General features: G+C 30.0%; 2 pseudogenes across 2 annotated transcripts; both read right to left on the reverse strand.

Moving 5' to 3' along the window:
* Window positions 1–10,711: 10,711 nt before the first annotated feature.
* LOC111316767 (AT-hook motif nuclear-localized protein 16 pseudogene) lies at window positions 10,712–12,546 on the reverse strand (annotated as a pseudogene). Its single transcript, XR_016333058.1, has 3 exons — window positions 12,405–12,546; window positions 12,063–12,123; window positions 10,712–11,948 (listed from the first exon to the last, which is right to left on the reverse strand). The product of XR_016333058.1 is annotated as an AT-hook motif nuclear-localized protein 16 pseudogene (transcript).
* On the reverse strand, window positions 12,166–22,804 carry LOC111316768 (uncharacterized; annotated as a pseudogene). The gene is made up of 9 exons (XR_016333059.1): window positions 22,521–22,804; window positions 21,935–21,978; window positions 21,709–21,826; window positions 21,496–21,613; window positions 16,220–16,851; window positions 14,466–15,106; window positions 13,896–14,070; window positions 12,841–13,238; window positions 12,166–12,724 (listed from the first exon to the last, which is right to left on the reverse strand). The product of XR_016333059.1 is annotated as an uncharacterized LOC111316768 (transcript).
* Window positions 22,805–27,289: the final 4,485 nt, after the last annotated feature.

Below are 27,289 nucleotides of genomic sequence, written 5' to 3' on the forward strand. Positions count from 1 at the left end.
GTTAAGAGGCTGATATTCACAAGAGTTATTTCAGTTCGCAAGACGAGGAAATATTTTCTTTTTAATTTTTTTTTTATTTTTATCAATTGAGATTAGATTTCTCTTGATTGGTGAATGCAATAAATCAATATGTAACAATGAATTTTAAATTTGGAATTTAATTTAATTCATTAATATAATTATTTTTAAAATGTGATATTTAATAGATTTAGAAACCAAATTCTAATAACTGTAATAATTTTTTTTTCAAATTACAACCTCTTTTATAAAATAAGTTAATATCATGAATTATTTTTAAATTTTAATGAAATATTTAATACGGTAATGATCTAGAATTTTAAGTTAAAGAGTCATAAAAAATAAAATATGTAACTTAAAAAATTTTATTTAGCATATAATATGATATTATTTTATCAAAAGTTATGAAAATATATGTGAAATATAATAATATTTCATATTGTAATCATAAACAACATATATAAAAAATTCAAATATTGAAATAAAAAATATAATTATTAAATACGAAGGAAACTCAAATATTTTTATTTAAAATAAAACAATGGTATGTAAATTATAAATTTTTCAAAATTTACACGTAGATAATACATTCAACAAGCTCTTAATTAAACTGTAATTTTAATTTTGATTTTTAGTTGTGGTTCTCATCATGTATAAAACCTTTTTACTTGCAAACTTTACAAATTTTGCTTAAAATTTAATATACCTTGTCATTTATTAGTATTAAAGTATTTATATTATTTAATTAATAACACTATAAATAAATCATTCTATAAAAAGAAATTTTCATACTTTATAAATATATTCATTTATACTTAAATTTTTTTAGTGAAGATAGTTTAAATTTTTATTAAACTTGAAAAATAAATAATGCTTTTAATTTTTTTTTAAAAAAAATTATAAGTTAAAAATTTATAAATAAAAAATTAATTAAAATAATTATATTATCTTGAGATGACTATTCATCTATTTTGGGAAGTATATTTAAAAAATTAATTAATTATATAGACTCAAAAATCTTTTAAAATTTTTGGGGGTTCATGACCCATCATACCATATGTGACACTATCATCGATCACTTTAATTAATTTATTTATAATTTAAATATTATATTAAAAATTTTTAAAATTTAAGTATCAACCAAATAATGATTCTATGCATGCATGTGTTGTGAAGCATCGTCAAATCAACTTTATTTCCCATGTTTATCCTGAACCAAAAAAAAAATTAAAACTTTCTTTTATCATTAGTAATGAACATTTCAGTCAAAAGCTTCATCAGTTGATTTCTACTTAAATATGGAGGGATTATAAAAACAGTTTTGAATGGAAGGTCCCATCAGACCAAGAATGTTTCCAGGGACTCACCAATTATCTTAACTTCTAAGAAATTAATTAATGGCAATGAATTTGATTAAAAATTAAACATGAGAAAATGTTTTCTTTTTAACTTGGTTTCGTTTTTCTAAAAGTCTATGTATATAATAAATAAGAATCAAACGCAAAGAAACCATTTTGCAAGTATAAATGGTTGAAATTTTATTATTATTGAATAAAGGATTGTATATTTTCAATTATTTAAAAATTTAAAATGCTTGATTTATGTAAATAGAATATAAAATTTAATTAACAAAATATAATTTTTAAAAATATGAAATAATGTAAAATTAAATTAATTTTACATCTATGTAATTGAATCCATCCTATATACAAAATATGTTCTCAATAACACAGTGGGGGTTTAGTTCTAGCATTTCCTTTGTAGAACGAGAGAAGTATCAAATATTGAATTATGCCCTCTAATTCTATATCTTTCAATTGCTAAAGTAAGGTAAAGTAGAAATTAATGGAGGGGGAGGGGGCCATGGGTTAATGAAGAAACTAGATTTGGTGAGAATGGTTTTCGAAGTGGACCGTCCAAAATTCTGTCCATGGAAATGCACTTTTGAGCAATTGGATAGATCGCTTTATTTTAAACCTCAAATAAAGCCACTTCTTAATTAATTAGATTATTTAAAATTTAAGGAATGTATTTGATGGAGACAACAAATTATAAAATTTCCCTAAGGCCAATAATTATGGTATGTCAATTTTAATTATTAGTGCCTGATACCCATCTCAAAATGCACTTTTTTTTCTTTTTTTTTCACATGGGGCACATTTTGAATCTTTGGACCATAATCTCAAAAACTACTTTAAACATGTGAGTCAGGATGGGATTAAATTAAGCATTGTTAAGGGCATGAATTTTTCTTTTGGATAAAAAAAATGAATCCCTAGCTACTATTAATTAATTAACTAGGTCTAAATCGAAATGCGCTCACTAGAAGGAAAAGAAAAGAAAGGGAAAAAAAAAGAAAAAGAAAAAGAAGAGAAAGATTCTTGGATATGTTGGAGAACCAAAAATGTTACTTACCGTTGGTTAAACTTGAATTTTCTTTGTGAATTGCAATAAACAAAGATTGCAAGAAATTAAATTTATGTTAGCAACATGAATGAGACGAGGAGGACATGTTAATGGAATCCAAAGATTGATATACCAAGAGTGTAACCAATGTCTATTGGTCCGAGTGGCAAGAAGTTTGGTTCTCTTTAAATAAGATCTCATATTTGAATCTTGTAAACGGAAAAAACAAACTTGAAAGAACTTGTCTTTTTTATAGGGTTTGATCTGACTCGACTTCAAATTAGACTTCAAATTAGACTTCAAATTAGTCGGAACTCAAAGTGGTTATTGAACATCGAGGGATCCTAGAGCAAAGATATACCAAGAGTGTAAAATTAATTGGTCAAAGAAACTTTTATTTTTTTGTGGAGGCTTAATCCCTGATTACTTGGTCAAAAGAGTCATTAGAGGCTTCTCTCAAAGCTCAAATCCACAAATTGCATTCTCTATTTTCCTTGACATGTTAGTATTGTTGCAGGGAATTCAATGGTTATATGCCATAGACTAGCAGTGACTTGGTCGTGCAAAATGGGGAAGTAGAGAAGTAGGAATAGAAAGAATGGATTAAAGATTCAGAGAAAGAAGGAGAACAGCTATTTTCATTAATAAAATTACATCGTTACAGCTCTCTTCCTATATATGCCATAATGGCTAAATTCTATGAAAAAGTAAATTCTATCAGAATTATTGAATTATTGACAAAATTTCTGGGCAGCTGCTATAACCGAATTCCAGTTATAACTGTCTAATGATAAGCTGCCAAGTCAGCTCAGTTGGTTACACCGATCTTTCTGTCAGCTTCTCTGTAAGTCAGCTCCTGAAGCTTCCTCAGCTCTCAGCTCTTGTGCTTCTTCCTTTGCCAGCTCACTCCCTTCAATTTTCAGCTCGACTCCTTTCTGTTTTGGTTTCAGCTCAACTTCTTTCGGTTTTGGCTCATATCTGAGCTTCTTGTTGCAGTTAGGGATGTAAATGATACATTAGTATTCGTAACTACTCGGGTTCGATTTGAATAAAATTTGAATTTGGTTCGATTATTATCGAGTCGACTTCGAATAGCTCGACTCATCGATCGAACTGAGTTCGAGTATTCTTATACTCAATTCGAGTAGCTCGCGAGCCTAATCGAGTTTTTATATTTAAATTTTTTAATTATTTTAATTAATAAAATATTTCGAATTCGAGCTCTAGCTCGAACTCGAACACAAATAATCGAGCTTTTATCGAATATAAAAATCTAGCTTATTTTTACATATTTTTGAATTTAATCGAACGAATTTAAGTAGTTTGAATTCGATCACGAATCAAGCTCGAATTAAAAAAATAAAATTCGATCGAGTTCGAACCGAGTATCGAGCTGCGAGTTGGGAGTCGAGCTCGAACTCGAGTTTCTCATCATATCGACTCGATTACACCTCTAGTTGCAGCCACTACTTGCCAATTTGAATTTCTTTGTCCCACCAGCACTGCTTTCCATCACATTATAGCTAGGGCTAGCTAAATGTGGAGAGAATGATGAGTCCAGGAGACTGTTTAATAAAAATGGTGTCAAGAAACACTGTTTTATGGAATTCTATGATTAGTAGTTATGTTAGGAACGGTAAGTTCTTGGAAGCATTGGAGCTTTTCCAAGAAATGCAAGGAGAGAAATCATCCGGCCTAGTGAATTTACAATGGTCAGCTTGCTAAATGCCACTACTTGCTTGAGAACAATTGTCAGTGGGGTATCTAAGTTTTTCATTTTTCGAAGGTGTTCACTTATATTATATATAAAATAATTATCTATAAATTTATTAATTTCTTCGATAAAAAAAATATCTAAAAAAAATTTTTGAGATGTCAAAAGAAACTTTTTTCCCTCAAATTATCTTGTTTTTTAACAGTTGGAGTGCCTGTAAACACCTACCTTTTTACTTGGACCTTTTCATTTGAATATGCTAATGGCAATTGCACAAGGAAATCGATTCATGATTATATACTAAAGCAAAATTTAGAGGTGAATGACATTTTGCAACTGTAATTACAAGACACTATAATTAGACCCGCGCTTAACTGTGAGATTATTTTTTTAAAATTATATTTTAAATATGAAAAAAGTAAAATTTTTATGTTAAGTTTTAATAAATGACAATACATAGATAAATATAAGCATATTTATTTTTTGAAATAAATTATAACTTAATTATATATAATTATAATTTTTTATTAAATTAAGATATTACATAATATTTTTATTAATATAATATATAAATTAAATAAATAATAAAATATATTTTTTTATATATTTCGATGAGAGAGGGTTAGAGCACAACAAATCTGATTTTGACTTAGCTTAGATTGCTCAAAACAGTAAAATTTAACCTAATCTTTATTTAAAAAGGGATTAAATACTCATTTTGCTCTTGTACAGTACACTTTTTGTTAGTTTTGTAGATAAAAAAAATAAAATTATTTGTTTCATACTCTAACTTTCATTACATCATTTATTTTGCTACCTCCGATTAACGTCATCAATCAAGTTATTAACATTGTTGGGAATATTGACTCAAATCTCATAAGAGATTTGTTTGAGATTTGTTAGAGATGTGTTTGAGATTTATTAGATATTGCTTGATGGACAAGAAGACTTGTAAAAGAAGAATTCTAAGAGAAAGAAGATTCTTAATAGGTAAGTTTGACTTGCAGGAGAAGAATTTTAAGAGGAGAGGGATTCTTAATGGGCAAGTTTGTATGGTTATAAATAGGTGAAGTCTCTACAGGGTTAAATATGAGAAAAAGATGTAAGAGAGTTGTAGAATTTTATGAGATAAACACCACATAAAAGTATTGAGGCTCTACGTCTTATGGGTGTGTATGTTTGTTTGTGAGTGGACTAGAAGAGACTGAAAGGGTCCACATAGGTATGATGTATGGGAGCATATGGGTATGTGTTTGGTTATGCTGAAAGGATGCACAAGGGTTTAGGTTTGTATTTGTTTAGGTTGAGAATACTCCATAGGACTAGAGGAGATTGAGAGTGTCTTATGAGTATTGATTGTTGAGTGAGGTTGATGATTTGATGTAAGTTTGTAATTCTCTACAACTAGTGGATCTTGTTTCTCATCCGTGGATGTAGGTTAGTTGAACCGAACCACGTTAAATTGTTGTCTCTTATGTGTTTGATTTATTGTTTGATTTCGCTTCCGCTGGTGTGATTGGATTAAAGGCTTTTAGCCCAACAAACATGACATAAACATCTAATAAAGTATTGATACACATCAAAAGTCCAATCAACGCCTCATTGACAATTACCATATCAGTATTAAAAGAAGTATTCAAAATTTTCTTAAAAAATCCAAAAAATTCTTAAAATTTTTTAAAAATTTCAAACACATCTGAAATATTTTAACAATTACAAAAATTTAAAAATATATGAAAAAATTTTTAAAATAAAAAAAAATCCAAAATCCAAAAAAATAAAAAAAATCAAATGAAAAATAAAAAATTGAAAAGTTAACAAAAATGAAAATTTAAATAAAAAAATTTCTAAAAATTCATAAAAATTAAAGCAAAAATAAAAAATATGGAAATAAAAAATCTAAAATCTAAAATCTTTTTGAAAATTTTGACTATATGAAAAAAATCTATACAATTTTTAAAAATTTTCGAAAAAATTAAACAATAAAAAATTTGAAAATTTTAATAAAAATCCTAGAATTTCTAAAATTTCAAAAAAATAAAAAAAAAATTTGATTTTTTTTATATTTCTTAAATTTTTCAATTTTTATAATTTTTTAAAAATATCTATGATTTTTGGAATTTTTTAAATTTTAAAAAATTTTAATTTTTTTTAAATATTTAGATTTTTTTTAAAAAAATAAATTTCTTTAAATTTATATACTTGCTAAATTTTTTGTGAATTTTTTTAGCTTGAGAGATTTTTACTTTTTATAAATTTTTAATTTTTATATATTTTAGAAAATTTCAAAACTTTTTTGAATTTTCTTGGATTTTGTATTATACTTTAAGAATTTTTATTTTTAAAAAATTTTCAGAACTTTCTATGAATTTTTTGTATTTTTATTAAAATTTTCAAAAAATTTTTTAATTTTCCATAAAATTTTTTAATTTTTTACAAAATTTAAAAAATTTTAGAATTATTTTTCAAAAACTTCACTTTTTTTTGAAAAAGTTTAGATTTTTTCAATTTTTAGATTTTGTTTAAGTTTTATTGCATTTTTTAAAAAATTTTAAGAAAATTTCATTTTAATTAGATTTTTCAATTTTAGAATTATTCAAATTTTTTTGAATTTTTTGGATTTTTATTATATTGTTAAGATTTTTCATTTTTAATAATATTTCATATTTTTTTAATCTTTTATAATTTTTAAAATATTTCATTTTAAAAAAATTTTGAATTTTTAAAAAATATTCTTGTAACGTTGATGTGTTAATTGATGATATGACACTGACTGAACTTTGACACATGTTAGTAAATTATTGGATATTTATGCCACGTTAGCAAGTTAACTAATAGTGTTAGTCTGGGATATTATAATGAATTATAGAATGAAAGTTGGATTACAAAATTAGTAACTTTATCTTTTTAGGTACAAAATTAAAAGAAAATGTATGGTATATGGGGCAAATGAGTATTTAAATCTATAAAAACACATAAATTGTGGTGAATCAAACTCATTAGATATAGGTTTGTCATCCCTAAATTTATTAATTTTTTCTTTTACAAAATTATCTAATAAAGAAATTTTTTTTGAAAAATAAAAAAAAAAGTCAAATGAAATGAAATATGAATTTGTTAAATTAAGATATTAAATAATAGGGATACTATCCCATTTAACGCCTGAACTATTGTACTTTTTCTAATGTGGTTTCTAAGCAAAAAAATTTTCTACTCAAATACTTAAACTACATTTTTGTGTGTTAATTTATCCTAACCCTTAATATTATTAATACTAAATACTAACGTAACATAAATATTCAATAAGATGCTAACATATATAAAAAAAGTTCAGTTAGTAGTACCACATCATTAATACCATGTTAGTATTAAAAAAAATTTTTAAAAATTCTAAAATTTTTTGAAAAATCTAAAAAAAAATTAAAATTTTAAAAAATTCTAAACAATTTTTAAAAAACTTTTAAAAATTCAAAAATATTTAAAAAAATTTTAAAAATTATAAAAACTTAAGAAAAATTAAAAATTTTTAAAAAAAATCAAAATTTTAAAAAAATAAAAAAATAAAAAAAATGAAGATTTAACAATATTTTAAATGAGAAATTAAAACTATTATTAATGAAGCTAAATATCTTATTTGGTATATGAGAGCCACGGCATTAATCACAATCAGCCAATAGCTGCACATGTTTCTTCTTTTCATATTTTATGGCACACATAGTTGAGGAATTATAAGATTCTTTCAACATAAACCTTTGGAAATCTTGTAAACTCTTCAAGGTTGACTTTTTCTCATTTTCATTTCTCCCAAATTGAATTTTAAAGGAAGGTAATGTCTCAAATGCATTAGAGTTCAATCCACAGATTAAACTACTAGAACTGTTAATCGGAAGAGACCACAAAGGGAGTGGCTAAAGAGGAAAACACAAAAATTTTAAAAGCTCTCAACATTCAAAAATCCCATCACCCTTCCTAGCATCATCACCGAAAACCCTTAGCCAATCTCAACACCCATGGTTAAGACCCTACTGTCACAAACCTCCATTGATCAATATCGTTGCAAGCAACCACCATTTGGCAATCCACCCACCACCCTCAAATCAAGTCCACTGTCTTCTATATCCAAGTCACCACCATTCGACTCCCTACACCACCAATACCCACCAACTAAACCTCAAATAATCCCTTTCCTTCACCACCATAACAAAACACAGCCTTATCTTACCACACAAAAAACATAAAAAAATCAAAGACATCCCTCAGAATGGGGATAAACAGTTCCAATAAAAAAAAAACTAGTAGAAGTAAAACTCAAGAAAAGAAAAAAAAATAGTAAAAGAGGGAGCCATGAGTCTCAGTTCAAGGCTTTTCCAAGGGGTCTTGGCTTGGTTTTTTTTTTTTTTTTTTGTGAGGACAGAGGTTAGGGCTAGATAAAGAATATACTTTAAAGAAATCACGTTTGGAATAGTGGTGGCCAGCTTAAATCTAGGGAAATCTATGATGTTTTTGCAAAAACCAACTTGGAAACAAGAACAAGGAGGAAAAATGGAGCTTTTTGGTGAAATATGAGGGCAAACCAATGCCAACAAATAGCAGTAGCCTGCAGCGGGCAATGGAGGTAACAATGGTTGGCGTAGGAAATTGGATTGAAAAAAGATCGGTTGTTTGTTGTTTGAAAGAGAAAGAATTTTTTTGTGGAATGAGGGAGGAAATTAAATAAAAAAAAAATGTTTAGCTTTTATATGTTTTGAATCTTTTTAGAATCTTTTTAAATTTTTTTATAATTTTTTATAATTTTTATATAATTTTTCAAACTATTTTAAAAATTTTAGAAACTTTTAAATTTTTTTTATGCTAACATGTCATTAATAATGTGACGTTAACTTGATTTTTTGACACATTTCAATATTTTATTGGATGTTTATACGACATCAGCATTTAGAATTAATGATATTAACGGTTGAAGTAAATTAACAAACGGAAATGTAGTTTAAATATCTTATTAGAAATTTTGTTTGTTTATTATCACATTAGAAAAAAGTGTAATAGTTCATGGCCAAATGGGACATTATTTCTAAACAATATGTTTTTAATAAAATAAATATATAAATACAAAATTAAATAAATAATAAAATATATTTTTTGTATATACCAAGGTCGAGACATAACATCAAAAGCCTTATTTTTACTCAAATTTATTAAAAAAAAACTAAACCTAATTATTTCAAATTAAAAGAAATTGCTCCAATTGGATCGGGACGAATCAAAGCTTATCGGCTATGAATTATTTTGTTATTTTTATCTCAATTAACTATTTTATTATAAAATTTATCTAACAAAATTAAGAAAATAAAAAAATGAAAAAAGTAAAAGCTTTAAAAAAAACAGTAAGAGGAGGTGTCATGTAGACAATTGAGATGGAACAAAATATCTTAAATCTATCTCCAATTCAATTCTATTTTCAAGTTCTCAATTTTTTAAAAAAATAAACCTATATTATATAAGTGCGAATCAAAATCAATTTGATATTGCTTATTTTATTATTTCTATTTTTATTGATTTTTTTTTTACAAAATTTGTTTAATAAAAAATCAAATAGAAATTAAAAAAAAAACATAAAAATAAAAATAAATCTAATAAAAAAAATAAAGAATGAAGAGAGAGGTCTCCTTCCGCATTCTATACAAAATTAAGCATATAGACGTAACGCAAGTGCAGCAATGTTGGAAAGGCTATACGAGTTTTTGGAACGTTTCTTAAGGAAGGGTTATCGTGTTGGAACGCCATGGTCTTAGGCCTAGCTACCAGTAGCTGTGAACAAGAAGGAATTCATTTGTTTTCTAAGCTAGAGTCTTTTGAGTCTCCAACCAGAACTATGTCAGTTTCATTGGTGTCCTAATGGTTGTAATCATGCAGGGATGGTGGATAAAGCAACAGACAGTTTTCTCATTGGTGACAGACAATCAAACTAGCCATTAAGCACGATAGTTGCAGGTGCTGGGGTCCTTGAAGTGGCAGAACAGCTAATAAAATGTATGCCCATTAATGAAGATGCCATTATATGGGGATCTTTGCTCTCAGCTTGCAGGAAGCATGGAAATGTTGGACTTGATCCAGCTGAAAGCTCTGAATTTGTACTTAATAATTATGGCTAATGTTGATGCTGCGACCAGGCAATTTGAGGAAGCAATCAAGCAAAAGGTTTTTAATCAAAGAGAAGCAATTAGAGAAAGAACCAGGGTGTAGTCTGACTGAAGTTGATGATGAAGTTCATGAGTTAGTTTCAGGTGGAAGGCTGCACCTAGATAACAATTTAAAACGCGAGACAGAAAATAATATGAAAAAAGGCACGGATATTATATGAATTAAAATTTTAAAAAAATCATGAGTCGAACAAAAATAAAAAATTGAATTTCGTGTTTTTTATTTCGCACGAATTAAGACATAATTCTCATATAAAACATACGAATACACAAAATGCCAATGTTTTATAACATATGAATTACCAGATATAGCTGCACCCTTAAAAAAAGGAGATATATTCTGTATTGATTATCGAATGAATTTAAACTCATTTAAATATAAGGAATGAGCTAGAAACACAGGATTAAGTCATACACTGTTGCCCGTTTTACTATGGATTACAAATTGTTGATTCCTATCATAAGTAGCTTTCTTTTGCAATTAATACATGGTTCCCAACTATTTGGTGATAAAAGAATAGCAATAATTTCATTTATTTGAGATGAAATCTTATGTCTATTGGTATTTAAGTGCACAGTAAGTTGGTAACTACTGATACTTCAGAAGATGGGTGGTGGAGATCAAATCTTTGCTTGGCTGATGAATGCTACAGAGAAAAAGAAGCACTAATTCCATGTGGATCAGAAACTGAAGCTGTGAAGATGGTACTGCTATGAGAAAAACTTAATAAATAATAACATTAAATGACGATATTTGGAGGATGTGAGAATCTCCAAAGAATTGCTGGCTAATCAGGTTAAGTTTTTTGACGTAGTTCGTACTGGTGCCAAGGAGTCTATCTCATTCTCAGGAGGCGTTGTGCCATCGATGATCAAGTTCTGCGGCATTCCATAAAAATCAGAAATGTCGGGGTGATGATTCCTACCGTTCTGGTGATATTGATTCTGCATATCTGCTGCTATTTCATCATCATCCAATGGTAGACGATCAAAGGTAACATTTATGAAGGATGCAGCCATGATGAGAACAGGACCGGAAGCAATGAGTGGACCAACTAATCCTCCACCCACAACCTGTCCCTGAGCCCCAACGAGGTAAATGATTAGCCCGGTAATCCCAGGTGGGGCTGGAGGGGGCAGGATTGATCCAAGCAAGGAGAGAATCTCATACCGGCCACGTTGAGTAACAATTGCACCAGATGAAGCTGGTTGTCTGAGTGTAACATTGGCTACACGCCCGCTCCCACTAAGTACGCAAATACCGCGCTGCTTTCTCCTTGCAAAATTAACTATACTCTCGAGCACATCGCAGCCTGAGCTCACCTCCATTGCATGGGCTCTTATTGCATTAGCACCGTCACGAGTGACGATAATGGGTGGTTTTGGTTTGCTTTTGGAGCTTGTAGGCCTCCCTCGAGGCCGCCTAATATTCTCTCTCTCAGCAGCAGACACAGGTGTCACTGCCTTGGGCATTTTTGGAGCCATTAGCATTTCATCAATGCCTGGTCTATGGAGACTCCCCTCGTCTTGTTCTTGGTTATGATTCATGGGTACTCTCAAGTCTGTGCCTTGCCCTATTCATGCACACTCAGAACTGCTGATACTGCGGTCTGCATGTCAGTTCAAGTAGTTGGTTTCAATGGATTTTATTGTAAGAACACGAAAGAATGATTGAAGGTTAGGAGATGGTTTAAGTGATAGTTCCATGTATTCTAACTGCCTACCTCCAACTAACCCTTCAATCATGTTAATTGCCTTTCCCAACAAATATCCACATCATAATTTCTGCAATAAAAGACATTGGAGATAAAAGGGAACATAAGAAAAGATAACAAATGTATCCAGTTAAATAAATAACTAATCCATGAGTTGCGTATGAATCGCCCCATCAAAAAAAGAAGAAAAAATCATAGCAATCATACCCCAACATAAAATTAGATAGAATACAATGTTGAGGCGGAGGCAATTGCCAGTCAACTTCCCTTGTTTACGTATGTACAATTGGAAATTGCCAAAGCACTCAAAAAAAAAAAAAAGCACTGAAATCTTTGATTGAACTGTAATACCTTGCTGGGAAGGCAAAACAAAATATTTTAATTAGCTATGCTGCCAAATTTGAAGTTGTTGTTTAGATGATGGGCCTTTAGAACCATTTTAAATCATGTCTCCAAGATTTTACTGCTGCTGCTGCTGTTCTATAGGGATCCCTGCTTGAGAATTGTAAATACCAGGACATCCCAAAGCTCCATGAAGCTGTGAGTGTAGCTGGCCCTGTTGATAACAATCAAGTTGATGATTATGTACTTGTAAAGTAATAAGCACTATCCGGAATAGTTGATATGGTATTTGAACCATGCCCTTAGCACATGTAGTAGGAGCCATTATTCTGGTAACACATAAATGATATAAAAGATGAGAAAGAAACAGTTTTGTGGTCCATGCTCTAGAGTCTAAACATTACAGCACATGCATCATCTAGTCAAATATGCTTATTATTATTACCTGTTGAAGTCGGTTCAAATTAGCTCCTCCATTCCAGTACTGAGCGTGTAAAAAGTCATAATAACCAACTTTGCTGCCTGCTGGACTTGCAGATAGATTGTGCGGAAAATCTCCACAAATATCAGCAGAATTCCCTGAACTTTGATAACCCGTGTAAGAACCTGATAAAGGCAGGCTTCTCATGCTAGCACTTCTGTAGTGTGGGACACTATACTTTATCCCTGTATGAGATTCATGGAACACATTTTCATCTGGATATGCTTGTTGCAAAGCAGATGGTGTATATGTATGGCCTTGAGGTAAAGCGGGGTAGCCAATTTGAGAATAAGAATGTGCAGACAAATGCTCCCTAAGAATTGGTCCAGTGGCACGGTTGGCACCAAGAAGGGCCTGTGAGGCTGCGTGGGATACAGAAAAGGCTCCAGAATTTAAAACCTGAATTAACAGACCAATTAAAATAAAATAATTTAATTACTTAAGTCCATTTAAGTAGCAAAGGGCACCAAAATCTTAGTTTAACAGAATTGCAATACCAGATTCACCACACATTTGACATAATGAAATAATTTAAATGCATGTTGGCTGTCTGCTAATGAAAAAAGACAGCCTCTAATTCATCTGAAACTTGACACCAATTTACATGAAAAGACCCACTAAATAATGCAAAAGAATAATGTGGTTTATAAGTGGTCAAAATATCTTTCATTTGTAAGATTTAAGTCGATACCTGTCCCTACCACATCTTAGAAAATCAACCCAACAGAGTAAAATCTAGGGTGGGAATATTCCAACATTGTATGGCCAGCAGTCATAGTACCCAGATTTAGTACTCTCCCCAAATAAAAGATAAAAAACTTTCATCCCACTTAAAATAGCATCAAAACGGTAAAAAGTCTAGGACAAACCTTTTCCATAATATTGAAAGGCTGTCTTCCGAACTTGTGGTTCAAAAGAGGGGTGTCCTGATTCAACCAATTATTATTGACATGAAAATAGTCTCTGCCAAAATGAATTTTACCTAACTCGATAATTTTTTGAGGCACCCCGGAGAATACATCCTTGATTTCAAACCTCAGACATGGATGCAGCTGGGTTCTTAATTGATGATGCAGAACTGCTGTATCTTGATGAAATTGACTGTGACACAAGAAATGTGGCAGAATCTCTGGCTTTTATAGACTGAACAGTTGCTGCCAATAAATCACTAGGTACAGAGTTCAAATATGATTGCTAGCACCCAAAAGTCACAAGATCAGTGCAAAGTTCGAGAGAAACTGAAATCAGAAATAAATCAACTGACTTCACAAGCATAAGCACCATATCAGATGAATGAATTAGGCATTAAAGAGAAAAGGACATGCTAAGCATTGGTGACGTAATCAACATTAATTAAGAAGGTAGCCGATGAAAAGAATTATTAGGTATTACATACACATAATAAAAGCCTATAAACATTTTAATGCAAGAAAGAGAATAGCTCTCAAGCTTGCATTTTTATGAAATGTTTCTAATGCTATTATCTATAACAGCAAGCACTACCAAAAAATTCCACATTCTTTTTTCATACAAGCCCAGAAACGTCATAGAAGCAAATGAGACAAGAGAGTTAAAAAACTGTTTACCACTTCACTTTGCAAAGGAGGAAGATTCCTACCATTTGAATCAACCACAAAAGACAAAGCCTAACGTGATTGTTGGATATTGTTGAAACTAGAACCAGGTATAGACAAATGGGAGACATAATCATTCCCAGATGAATCAAGAATATCTATTTTCCTCAGCTCTACCTGCAAAAATTTGGGAGGATTGTAGTTCCTAGAACCTGCAGTTGCTCTATGAGTATCAAAATCAAACTCAAGCTGCTCTACATTATGATATACTAAGTCCCTGCAGAGAAAGACATCCAAATATCACAAACTACCAGGAACAAGGAAGCCAAAACTGGAACTAGTCAAAGAGATGCATAGAGTTGTCAAGGTCTCTTCCAAGTCATTTCTCAAGGAAATGGATGCTTGTAGCAGGGACAATGCTGTACTCTTGCCAGATTTATATGTACCAAAGCTCAAATGAAAGCAATCAGCAGAACAGGCTTGCAAATGATTTGGAAGCACCACTCCAAGGTTATCTTCTGTAGGAGTTGCTGCTCGCTCCTCCCCTCAACTTAGTTGTTGTAAGTTCACCGTAGCTGATGATAGAGCTATGATGGCATCATCAAACAAAGATACAGTAGGATTTGAAACAGATATATCAGAACCTCTACCAATTCCTGAGATTGGATGCCAGAGGGTGAAAAGCAAGACCAAAAAAAGAAAAAATTCAACATTAACTTCTTGCTGCTTTGCACGACTAAAATAAACATGGCATAATGAATCACCCATAAGCATTTAGCTATTCTAGAATGCACTGAATCTAAATCCATGAACCAACCATCTAGCATACACTTGGAAACTACAAAAGAATAGATAGATGAAGAGAGAATCAATAATGCAGGTAGTAAGTGTTGCACGGGAATTTCACTAACTGCAGCAACTTTCGAATGAAATTATATTTAAAGGCTACAGCTACATATAGTAGAGCTATTTTTCCCATGGGCACTTCTCATTCAACCAACTACATAACACGCCCAACGAATCACAGAATAAACAAGTCCGTAATGTTCTACCATCAATAACAGTTTTTGGTCTCTGCATATAAGAGACAAAGAATACTAGGAACCTTTTTTCTATCTCTTTCCAATCCTTTTTCTGTACTTTCAAAAATAAGGACAGATGACAATAGAAAACAGAAAAACAGCTCCATGTTGCATTGTTTTCTTCTAGAAAGGACCAAGCAACAATGTAACTTAACAACCTAGCACTTTCTTTGTTCTATATCTATCACAAGCTAATGCATACTACATATGGTTATACAAGCTACGGACTATAATGTTATTTTATAGCATAAAGCATATAACTAGACAGAATCACTTTTTGGTCAGAGCTGAAATTTCTTGTTTTTAATCAGAAAGAACTACGTTCAATATTTTCCAAAAAAAATGTTAATAATACCACCAATGTTCTATTACACAGCAAAATTTTTAAATTGACCTACAGAGCATTCTAAAAATGGAGAATAAATGATAGAATACATAGTAACTGTTGCAAAACAAAGCAAAAGAAATTCTGTAAAGAGATCCAAGTTCTTCACTCTAAGTAGACTACAAATGACATTCCAGATAGCTATAATCATCAAAGTAGGAACACTGCATCAGCAGAATCCATGATTATTTTATAGCATCCCATGCACTTTATATTACAAAAGTCTGTCTTTAGTTTAATTAAAAATCAAATAAAGAAAATGGAAAATTCCATAAAGTCAAACTCAGAATCTGAAAATTTACCTTCCTGGGGTTCATAGATTTGCAGATAAGAATCAAGACAACTTGTATCCTTACAAAGGTCATCATCATGTTCAGATGTTCCTCCCGAATCATTCACAAATATTTGTTTATTAAAAGCTTGATCAGATCTGACATGAACAGAACTAAGATTCTCTGTGGCAGCTTTGCTCTCTGATGCTAGAATATTGTCTGGCCAGCGGTTACTTGACAAGTTAGCTCAGTTACTATGTAAGTATGATTGATTTGAGTACATAGTAGCATCAATATCACTAGAAGCTGTTACTGGGTCATTCACAAGGCATTCATTTTCAACATGCTGACTAGATTTCTCTCCAGATTCACAAGTCATGTTCAAATTTGAAGAATGCAAATCTTGGTGTATTCCAACTTGTGAAGGTGAAGTAGTAAGTGAAGGTTTCATTTGGTAGATGGCCGAGTTTGGTGGAACAGTATCTTGAGGGGTGTAAGATGTTTCACATGGCATTTGTGAACCTTTGCTCTGTGGTCTACCCATTCTTACAATATCAGCCATTATAACAAGTCCTAAGGTGGCCCCCACCCAAGTGGATTGTGATCCAAGAGCTGGTTGCAAAGATGAATCAATCATATCTCCTGTTCCTATTGACTGTCTTCTATTATCAGCATTAAAACAATTGCTTCAGAATAATATGTAGGAAACTTAAGTCCTTATTTCTTCTTATTCTATCTACAATGAAAAGGTACATCTAAATAAATAGGAATAGTGAAGTTTCTTATTAGAAAACAACTTACATAAAACAAAAAATAATAAATAATAAAAGGAAGGAGAATTATTCTATTCTAAAATAGAAACAAATCCCTAAAAACTTGACAATCAAAATAGTTGACTAAATTAGAAGAGTAAATGAGAAACATTTCCAAAACAAATTAGGAAATCAAGCTGCACTAATGTAGGAGAATCAGATCTACACTAATGTAGGAGAATCAAATTTCTACACTCCCCCTCAAGTTGGGTTATGAATGTTAATCATGCTCAACTTGGATTTCAATCCATCAAAAATGCTTCTAGGAAGAGCTTTAGTCAAAATATCTGCAATTTGTGAATTTGTAAAGATATAGGCCAGTTTGACCAACCCATTTTCTATCTTTTCCTTTATTAAATGTTGGTCCAGCTCTATGTGCTTGGTCCCATCATGATAAGCAGGATTTTTGGCAATACGTATAGTAGCCTTATTTTCACAAAACAGTGGCATAGATGTCACAGTCTGAACTTTTAATTCTCCAAGTAACCTCATCAGCCAAATTCCTTCACAAATATGATGGGACATTATTCTAAACTCAGCCTCAGCACTACTCCTAGCAACAACAACTTGCTTTTTACTTCTCTAAGTGACCAAATTGCCCTAAACATAAGTGCAATATCCAGTAGTGGACCTTCTATCTATTACTGATCCAACCCAATCAACATCTTTGTACACCTCAACTGCCCTGTCCATTAACTTCTTAAAATATAGACCTTCACCAGGACTCTTCTTTTAAGTACTGTAGGATGCAATGAACAGCTTTGAGATGCTCCTTGGTTGGATTATTCATGTATCTACTCACCATTCCTATAGCAAACCTGATATCATGTTATGTATGGGAAAGGTAAATAAGCTTCCCAAGTAGCCTTTGGTATAGCCCTTTGTCCGTGAGAGAGCTCTCATTTTCACTTCCAATTTTATTAGTTGAGTCTATGGGTGTATCGATAAGTTTGCATCCAATCATGCCAGTTTCTTTGAGTAGATCAAATACATACTTATGCTGAGACACTGATATTCCATTCTTAGACCAGGCCACTACTATCCCAAGGAAATATTTAAGGAACCCCAAGTCCTTAATTTCAAATTCCTTTGCAAGGAGTTTTTTCAAATCATCTATTCCTTCCTTATGGTCTCTGGTGATTATGATATCATCCACATAAACAATAAGAAAAACTCTTTTTCCTTCATTAATGAACTTAACAAACATAGTATGGTTAGATTGACATTGAAGAAATTCAAACCTCTTCATTGCCTTGGTCAATCATTTGAACTAAGCTCGAAGAGACTGTTTAAGTCCATACAAAGATTTCTTGAGTTTTCACACTTTGCCCATGTTGTCTTGCCTTTCAAAACTATGGGAAATTCCATGTAAACATCCTCCTCCAAGTCACCATTTAAGAATGCATTCTTGATATCAAGTTGGTGGAGAGGGTAATCCAAGTTGGCAGCTAGTGACAATATAACTTTAATTGAATTGAGTTTGGCTATAGGAGCAAATGTCTCCTCATAGTCTATCCTATAGGATTAAATGAACCCTTTTGTAACAAATCTAGCTTTGTATCTGTTTATACTTCCATCTACATTGTGCTTTATTATAAAGATCCACTTACATCCAACCAAGTATTTCCCTTTAGGCATCTAATATTTCTCATGTCCCATTTTTCTCTTGTACCTTGATTTTTTCAAGAACTGCTGCCTTTTAATCTGGGTCATTAAGGGTTTCTTGAATATTTTTTGGAATTTGCATATTGTTAAGGTTAGTAGTAAATGCTCGAAAGTTTGGATTTAACATGTCATATGAATGTACTTGCAGATAGAGTCTTTGGTGCATGATCTCACACCTTTTTTTAATGCAATAGGAATGTTAAGGTCACCAGTTGGCTCACAAGTTTCAATTTTAGATCCAATAAGGACATTACCTATGTTAGTTTCAAGTTCTTGGAGGCTCGGATCAAGTTGATATTTAGTGTTGGGCTGTGTACAGTTGTTCACTTCTTCCTGTGGTTTTTACTTCTTTGAGTAGACTATTAGTTCTTTTGTTTTTTCTTGCATAACTTTAGGATTTAAAGAGTCAAGAGTTGTCTGAACAGGTTAGGTTTTAGAATCTGCATGGCTGATAGGTCAGGTAGGTTGAGCATCTAGTTTTGAAGGGGCTAGTTGAGAATCTGGTTTTGGAGGGGTTGGCTAGGAAATTGGCAAGTCAACAACTAAGTATTGATATTCCTGAGTAGTATTCTCCCCCTGAATATCATTCTTGCTATAGTATGAAAGATTCTCAAAGAAAGTGACATTCATAGAGCTATAGAATTTTTTTGTAATGGATGAGTAACATCTACAGCCCTTTTGGTTTGGGCAATAACAAAGGCAGATGCATTTTAAAGCTTTGGGATCAAGTTTCTTATGGTTTTGTTGGCTAATTTGAACAAAGGCAATGCAGCCAAAGAGTTTGATGGGAATGGAAGAGATCAACCGAGTTTGTGGGTTGGAAGCAAGAAGAGTTTGACAATATGTTTTAAAGCCAAGAACTCAAAAAGGCATTCAGTTAACCAAATAAGTTGCAGTGAGGATAGCTTTTCCTCAAAAATATTTAGGCACATTGGAAGTCAACAAGAGAGATCTGATCACTTCTATCAAATGTTTGTTTTTATGTTCGGTAACCTTATTTTGCTGTGGAGTGTCAACGCAAGAGCTTTGATAGATAATGCCATCCTTGGTCAAGTAAAGGCCAAGAATAAAGTTGAAGTATTCTCTTCCATTGTCAATTTTTAGGACTTGGATTTTAGCTTGGAATTAGGTTGTACCATGCTATTGAAGTTTTGAAAGATTTGGCTAACTTCAAAATTTTCTTTCATAAGAAATACCTAAGTGAGTTGAGTATAATCATCAAAGAATGTAACAAACCACCTAGAAACTGTGATATTGTTAACTCTTGACGGTCCTCAAATGTCACTATAAATCATTAAGAAAGGCTGAGATGATTTATAGGAAAGGCTAGGGTAGGTATTTCGAGTGTGCTTGGAAAGTTGACAAATTTCACACTGAAAATCTTTAGAGATGTTATTGAATAATAAGGGAAATAGCCTTTTAGGTATGAAATATTTGGATATCCTAATCTATAATGCCATAACATAATAAGGTCATCCTTATTAGTACTAGAGGCTAAGTTGTACAAGAGTTTTGTAGTCTCTCAAGTGCATCATCTTGAAGAAAGTAGAGCCCTGCACACATCCTAACATTGCCAATAATCCTCTCCAAACCCAATTCTTGAAATTCACATAAGTTGGGAAAAAATTTAGTGACACAACATCTATCCTTCACAAGCTTACTGATAGAAAGTAAGTTACAGCTTAAATTAGAGACATGGAGGACAAAGTCGGGCGTTATTTCTTTCAAAACTACAATAAAACTTGTTCCTGCCACCTTTGAGAGAGAGCCATCAATAATTTTTATAGCAAAACTATCATAACAAGGTCTATATGTGTTGAATAAATATGCATCTCCAATCATGTGATCTGATGCTCTTGAATCAACAATCCAAGATTGTGTATTTCCTTGTTTAACATTTAAGGCATTTAGGAAATTACTTTTTTGTACTTAGTAAACTAGTTCCAAAGGTTGCAGACTTGTTTTGAAGGGTTTGTTGGAGCATCATCTCTTTGTAACTTTCCTCATGCCATACTTCTGTAGAAGAAGAGTTCTCACTCCTGCTAATCGTGTGGCTACAGTCTAATGGTTTATGACAAAACTACTGGATATTTGTTATTTATTAGATATGGGATAACACTATACTAACAGACCCCCATCACCTGTAGGCGAAGATGAAAAAAGCCTACTACATAACAAATTTAGAAATAACAATAGAAGGAAATCCTGACTTTGATACTATATAGGAAACTTAAAGAACAATTGTCCTTATTTCTTTTTATTCTATCTACAATAAAGGAACACGTCTAAATAAATGGGAACAGTAAAGTTCCTTATTAAGAAACAACTTACATGAAATAGAAAACAAAAAATAATAAAAAGAAGGAGAATTATTCTATTCTAAAATATAAACAAATCTCTAAAAATTTGACAGTCAGAATAATTGACTAAATTAGAATAGTAAATGAAAAATATTCTTAAAATAAATTAGGAAATCAAGCTGCACTAATGTAGGAGAATCATATCTCTATAGAATATAAGATGTTCAAAACGAATAAGTAAACATTTCATCAAACAATAAACAAAACAAGGTTACACATATCACAGCATCCATTCATGAAATGAGAAAAGCATAAAAAAGAAAGAAAAAATAATCAATAGAGTATCATGCATTCTAAAGATGAGTAGCAAGCACACATTAAAAGTATATAAGATGAAAGAGAATTGAAAAAGTTATGCGAGTAAAAATATCAGTTAGCTAGACTAATTTATATTCTGTTAAGACTTAAGAACCAAACAAGGACACATGACAAAGAAAAGCAACAATTTTGCCTTCATTATAGAACCAACCTTTGAGGGAAAGACTGGTCATTCCAAGTTTGTCTCGTTGCACGCAATGTGGACGAAGCAGAATAGGGAATAGAAGCAACTGATCCATTATCTTTGCTATATGTAGCTTTATCAAACTCTACAAAAAGGAACAGAATGTCATATTAAGAATACCAGAAAAAACAAAAATTTTACACTATTGCCACCAATGCATACATGCTCCAAATGCCATACCGTTAGATCTGATTCGTATTGATCTACTCCGCCCAAAAGAATGTTCACTGCCACCTCTAACAATAGGATTGGATGCACCATTGCTAGCTCGAGTTTTTAGTTCTTGTGGCTTCTTCATCTGACATATTAAGAAATAACAAAAATCAAATTCAAAAATAAAAATAGGAAAAAAAATCAATTCAATAAAGGAGAAAAAAAAAAAACACATTATTAAAAAGATTAATACCTCTTTTCTTTTTTCACGTTTGCTTTTCACCCCATGAAAAGTATCTATAAAATTGAAAATTATTAATTTTCTTAATATCTTTCAAATTTTCAGATACAAAACCAAAGATTGTCAAAGCCTTGTTTGACATTGTTTTTCCATTAACGTTGAAAGGGCATTGAATCACACATCACGTAAGAATTAAAATTTCCATTGATTTTAGTTTTTCAGCCAAATAGAAACATTTTTAGTCAAAGAACTCAAAAGGCAACACATTATTTATTTTTAGGCTAAAAAAATTCTTTGCAAAAATTAAAAAAAAAAAAGAAAAATATTGGGAGAGAAACGCAGGGATTTGAGAAAAAGGAAAACTTGTAACTTCTAAAACTTCTGACAAATTGTTAAAAAAGTTTAAAATAAAACCTTTTTCACCGTAAAATATTATAAGAAAATATATTAGGGAAAAAAAACAAAAACTTTTTAAATTATATTTTTTTTTTAGTTTTCTGAGCAACCAAACACAAAAGTAGCTTGAAAAATACAAAAGCAAAAGCAGAGAAAACAAATATATTTATTGTTATATACTAGAAAAAAAGGGGGGGAAAACCTTGAGAGAGGAGGCGTTGAACGGCGTCGTTAGGGTCCATATTACAGATAGCGTAGATTTTTTAGTCTGGACAGTTGTTATTAACTATCTCTTTAAGGTTCTGCACCACTTTCTTCACCGATGCCGATATCTGTCCATTGGCACCATTGCCTCCGCCACTACCATTGGTCTTACTATCACTTCCCATCGCTCTCTCTCTCTCTATATATATATACGTGTGGCTTATCAAATAAAAAAACAGAGAATTGAAAAAAATTTTTTTACTCATTCTTGTTCTCTCTTTTCTTTTTTGTTTCGGGAGCATTTTTATTTTTGCCATTTTTTGTTTTAAAAAAGGAGGCTACTATTTGCGTCCAAAAATTTTTCAATCTAGCCCAAAAAAATTAAGCTTTAAGAAAATTATTTAAATGTTTATTAATTAATTAATTTTCATCTGTACCCTTCTCAATTGGGTTATTGGAAATGAATTTTTAAAAAAATTTTTAATGTATTGAAAATTTTTTTTTTGAAAACTTTTTACTATACCAAAAAAGATATTTTTGAAAAATGTTACAATTATCTAAAAATACATTTTTGAAAAACATTCTAATTATCTAAAAATGCATTTCAAAAGGTGTTACAATTATTTGAAAATGTGTTTTTGAAAGTAATTTTTTACTTCGGTTTCTTTTGTGATATTTTGATTAATGTTTGACACGAGAATATCGAATGTCTTTTGTTATGAGCTCCAAACAGGTCTCTAATGATTTCTTTGATGTATGAATCATTTTAATCCGACAATAGAAACCTCTAATTCTTTAACTATACTATCTATTCAATAATGTTTGCAACATTTTTTTAATTATAACAAACGTGCATATGAAAGAAATCATTAATTGTGAAAATGAATTCATGCAAGTGACTACCGAGCATGTATAATGAAGTAGTCACGCTCCATTGCATATGATGTAATAGTTAACTTACACGAACGTCTCTTCACAATTAACATTTCTTTTAGATGCATGTTTATCAAATTTGTAAAAATGTTGCAAACGTAATTAAATGGATAGTGCTTAAAGGTGAAAAGATTAAAGATCCCCATTGTCGGATTTACCAGTCCACTAATAATATAATGAGGTCAATGTTTCTTACAGTACCAAGTTATTGTGTACTGAAAATCCATTTTTTGAAGGTTTTTAAAGATTATAAAAATAAATGCCTGAAAACCATTGAAAAATTTTGGAAATACACTTTCAAAAATTATTTAAACTTTTAAGAAATGGATGTTTGGAAGTTTATAAAGGATTTTGAAAATGAATTTCGATAAATTGAAGAAGTTTTCAAACATTCACTTTCCAAATTCTTTGACAATTTTCAAAAATTCATTTTCAGAATGCTCAAATCACTCCCCAAAACTTAAAATCCTAAATTTGTTGAACTAAACACAGAATCAAATGAAAAAATAAAAAAAATAATGACTAACCTCTGATTTTAAGCTATCTAACTTAGAGTGCAAATAGCACCATTTTGTTTCTTGTTATATAAAGAGGGAAATTTGTAATTTTTTTCTTGTTTTTATGCTTTATGGACTCTTTTTGAGTGCCAGGTAAAATAACATCCTCTGTAGAATATTAAAGGGGCGTTTAATTTAAGAAAAAATTATATTATCTTCTTAAATCTTGCATATTTAAATATAATCTTTAGTTTAATTTAGGGAATCTGATTCTTGGGGCATTTTAAGATTTTCAACATTGTCCAAATAATCCATAATAAAAAATCCATCTCTCCTTAAGGTTTTTTAAGATTCTTAGAAGAAGGCAATAATACATTTTTTGGTCTATTTTATCCTTGAAAATTAATGTAATTGTATAATAAATCGAAACCCATTCTAACATGAAAAGCTACATTCATAGTTATATGATTGGGCAAAACTACATTCCTAACCACAAGCTTGACACCTGGCAACGATTGGACACGTAGTAAATTACATATAATAAAAACAAAATTTCAAAAAAAAAAACAAATATAGTAGATTACTACAAATTTAAGATTATGGATTTTTTTTTATTTTAAAAAGCACTATGTTTTTACATACGAAACTTAGTTGATCAATTAAAATAATACTCACTTTGTACTATTTTCTTTATCCATATATTTTTTTTGAGATGTCCTAAAATTATGTCATTTTTCTTTTTTTAAACATTTAAAACTCTTACTTTTTTATATTTTAAAATTTTTTTACTTTTCAACTTTAAAAATCATAGAACTTTAATTTTATAAAAAATTTGAATTTTAATATTAAATATATCAAAGTCAAAGCTTTTTTCTTAAACTCTAAAAAAGTCAATACAGCCCAAACATTTTGGGATGAACAGGATAAAATAAATTATATATTTTCAATATCAATGACATTTCTTAGTTTGGAAATGTAGTAATGGATATAATATTGTAACAAAATATTGATAATACTTTTAACCATGTTTTTTATATGAAAAAAGGTATCATTTGTTAAATAAAAAATTTTTCTTTAAATCAATAACTATGTTTCTTGTTATGAAAATGTAGTCATTGATAAATCATAATTTTTTTATTTTTATAAGTACTACATTTTTTATATATAAAACGTAATTTATCATTTAAAAAATAACAAAATAAATTTTTATTTTCAATATCAATAATGTTTCTTAGTATAAAAATATAGTAATAGATATAATATTTATAATAGAATATTTAAGATATTTTTAATTGTGTTTTTTATGCAAAAAACATAGTGTTTGATAAATATAAAATTTTTTCAATATTAATAACTACGTTTATTGTTATAAAAACTTAGTCATTGACAAATGTAGTAATTGATCACCTAGAAATGTAGTAAATTACAATGATCATGGTTTTTAGTTTCAAAACATCATTGATAATAGATAAAAAATAGCAAAACAAATTTACATTTGAACATGATAAAAACCACATTTCTTTTTTAACAACATCGTAAAGCGTTAGTCAAACTCTATATCGCATCTTTTCTATTTCACACAACATCACCTTCTAACTTTGTGATTTCATTTTCATGTGATTCATTTTATCTTATCTTTATCATTATATTGTCAGTCTACTTTTTGTTTTGTACAATCTATTTTATATTATTTGTTTGTGTCCAATGTCTTCTTGTTATTTTGATAGATCTGGGTCAGATCTTGATTAAAAAATTATTGATCTATCATACATGTTCTTACTATTGGTTTTTTTTTTTGTTCTCGATCTACAAATATTTTCTTGCTATTTCTTTATCTAATCAAATTTTTTTTGCGAATTTTTTTTCATTGGATGTGGCTTAAATCTTGATATACCAAATGTATATTGCTACTTTTGACACATGTTTTCAACACTAACAGAAATCTTTTTTATAAATAATTATGGCTTATTTATCAATAAAAATGAATATGTAATTGGTAACAATGTTTATTTTGCAAATGAACTAGATGGAGAGTATGTTTCAACTGTTGCTTGTTGTTGTTGTGACATTGGTTGCTATGAAACTTAAAAAAGGATATGAAATCTTTTATGCTAATAAAACTCTTGATAGGTTTCAATTAGGTTATTAAACTTAAAACAAAATAGTCTTTAAGAATGATATACAAAGTATGAATAATTATATAATGAATAGGAAAGCTTTTGCAAAATTATATCAATTGTTTCAAATAAAAAAAGAATTAAAGGCATATAAACATATGTCAATAAAATAAATAGTTATTAGCCTCCTTCAATCATTGCCCATCATGCAAAAAATAGGGTTATGAAGCGTCAAGTAGTTAGATCTGAAGAGATAATTAGTAGGCAATTTCATATTATGTTGAATTCTGTTTTAAAACTATATTTCCTATTGTTTAAAAAACTAGAACTAATAGCAGAGAACTCAACAGATAATAGATCAAAATGGTCAAGGTAAAGCATTAATCATTACTTGCTTTGAATAAATATTAATAAATCTTAATTTTATAATAATATATTAATCAAAGTTGTTGGGTTTAGGGTTATTTAAGTGCCTTAGATGGAACATTTAGAAGGGTAAATGAAGACTCAGTTGATAGGCCTAGGTATAAGATTAGAAAAAATGGAATTGCTACCAAAGTTTTTGGTGTTTGCACACCAGACATGCAATTCATTTATATTCTATAGGGATGGAAATGTTTTACAGTAGATGACAAAGTGTTTAAGGATACCATTACACATAAAAATAGTTTAAGGATCTCACAAGGTATTAACTTTAATATTTTGATTTTAGTTATGCCATAAAATATATTTTAAATGTATAGTAATATTGTAACACTAGATTAGATTTTTACTATTTGTGTAATGTTGGATACATAAATGAGGAAGATTTTTTGGCACCTTATAAAGGTCAAAGATACCATTTAAATGATTGAAGGCCAAGACACCAACCTTCAACATCTTAGCAATACTTCAATATGAAACACTCTAAAGCGAGAAATTATATTGAGATATGTTTCGATTTATTGAAAGTTAGATAGATAATTTTAAGGGCGACTAAAAGAGTAGTTATATATTGTTTTATCATCATCTAATATAATTTTAGGAAAATAGATAAATGAAATTCTTTTGTATTGAATATTTTTCTAAATACTCTATTACTTTGGTAGTATTTTTTTAGACAAATAGCCTTATCTAGAGATTTTAAGAAATCACTACTCAAACTTTTTTAAAATCTCATCTTTGAAAATTTCGTTTATTATTATTATTATTATAATTATTATATTTACATTAAATTAGTG

This window comes from Durio zibethinus, chromosome 24, assembly GCF_047325235.1.
Source record: "Durio zibethinus cultivar Kanyao isolate XHJ-2024 chromosome 24, ASM4732523v1, whole genome shotgun sequence".
Taxonomy (NCBI): Eukaryota; Viridiplantae; Streptophyta; class Magnoliopsida; order Malvales; family Malvaceae; genus Durio; species Durio zibethinus.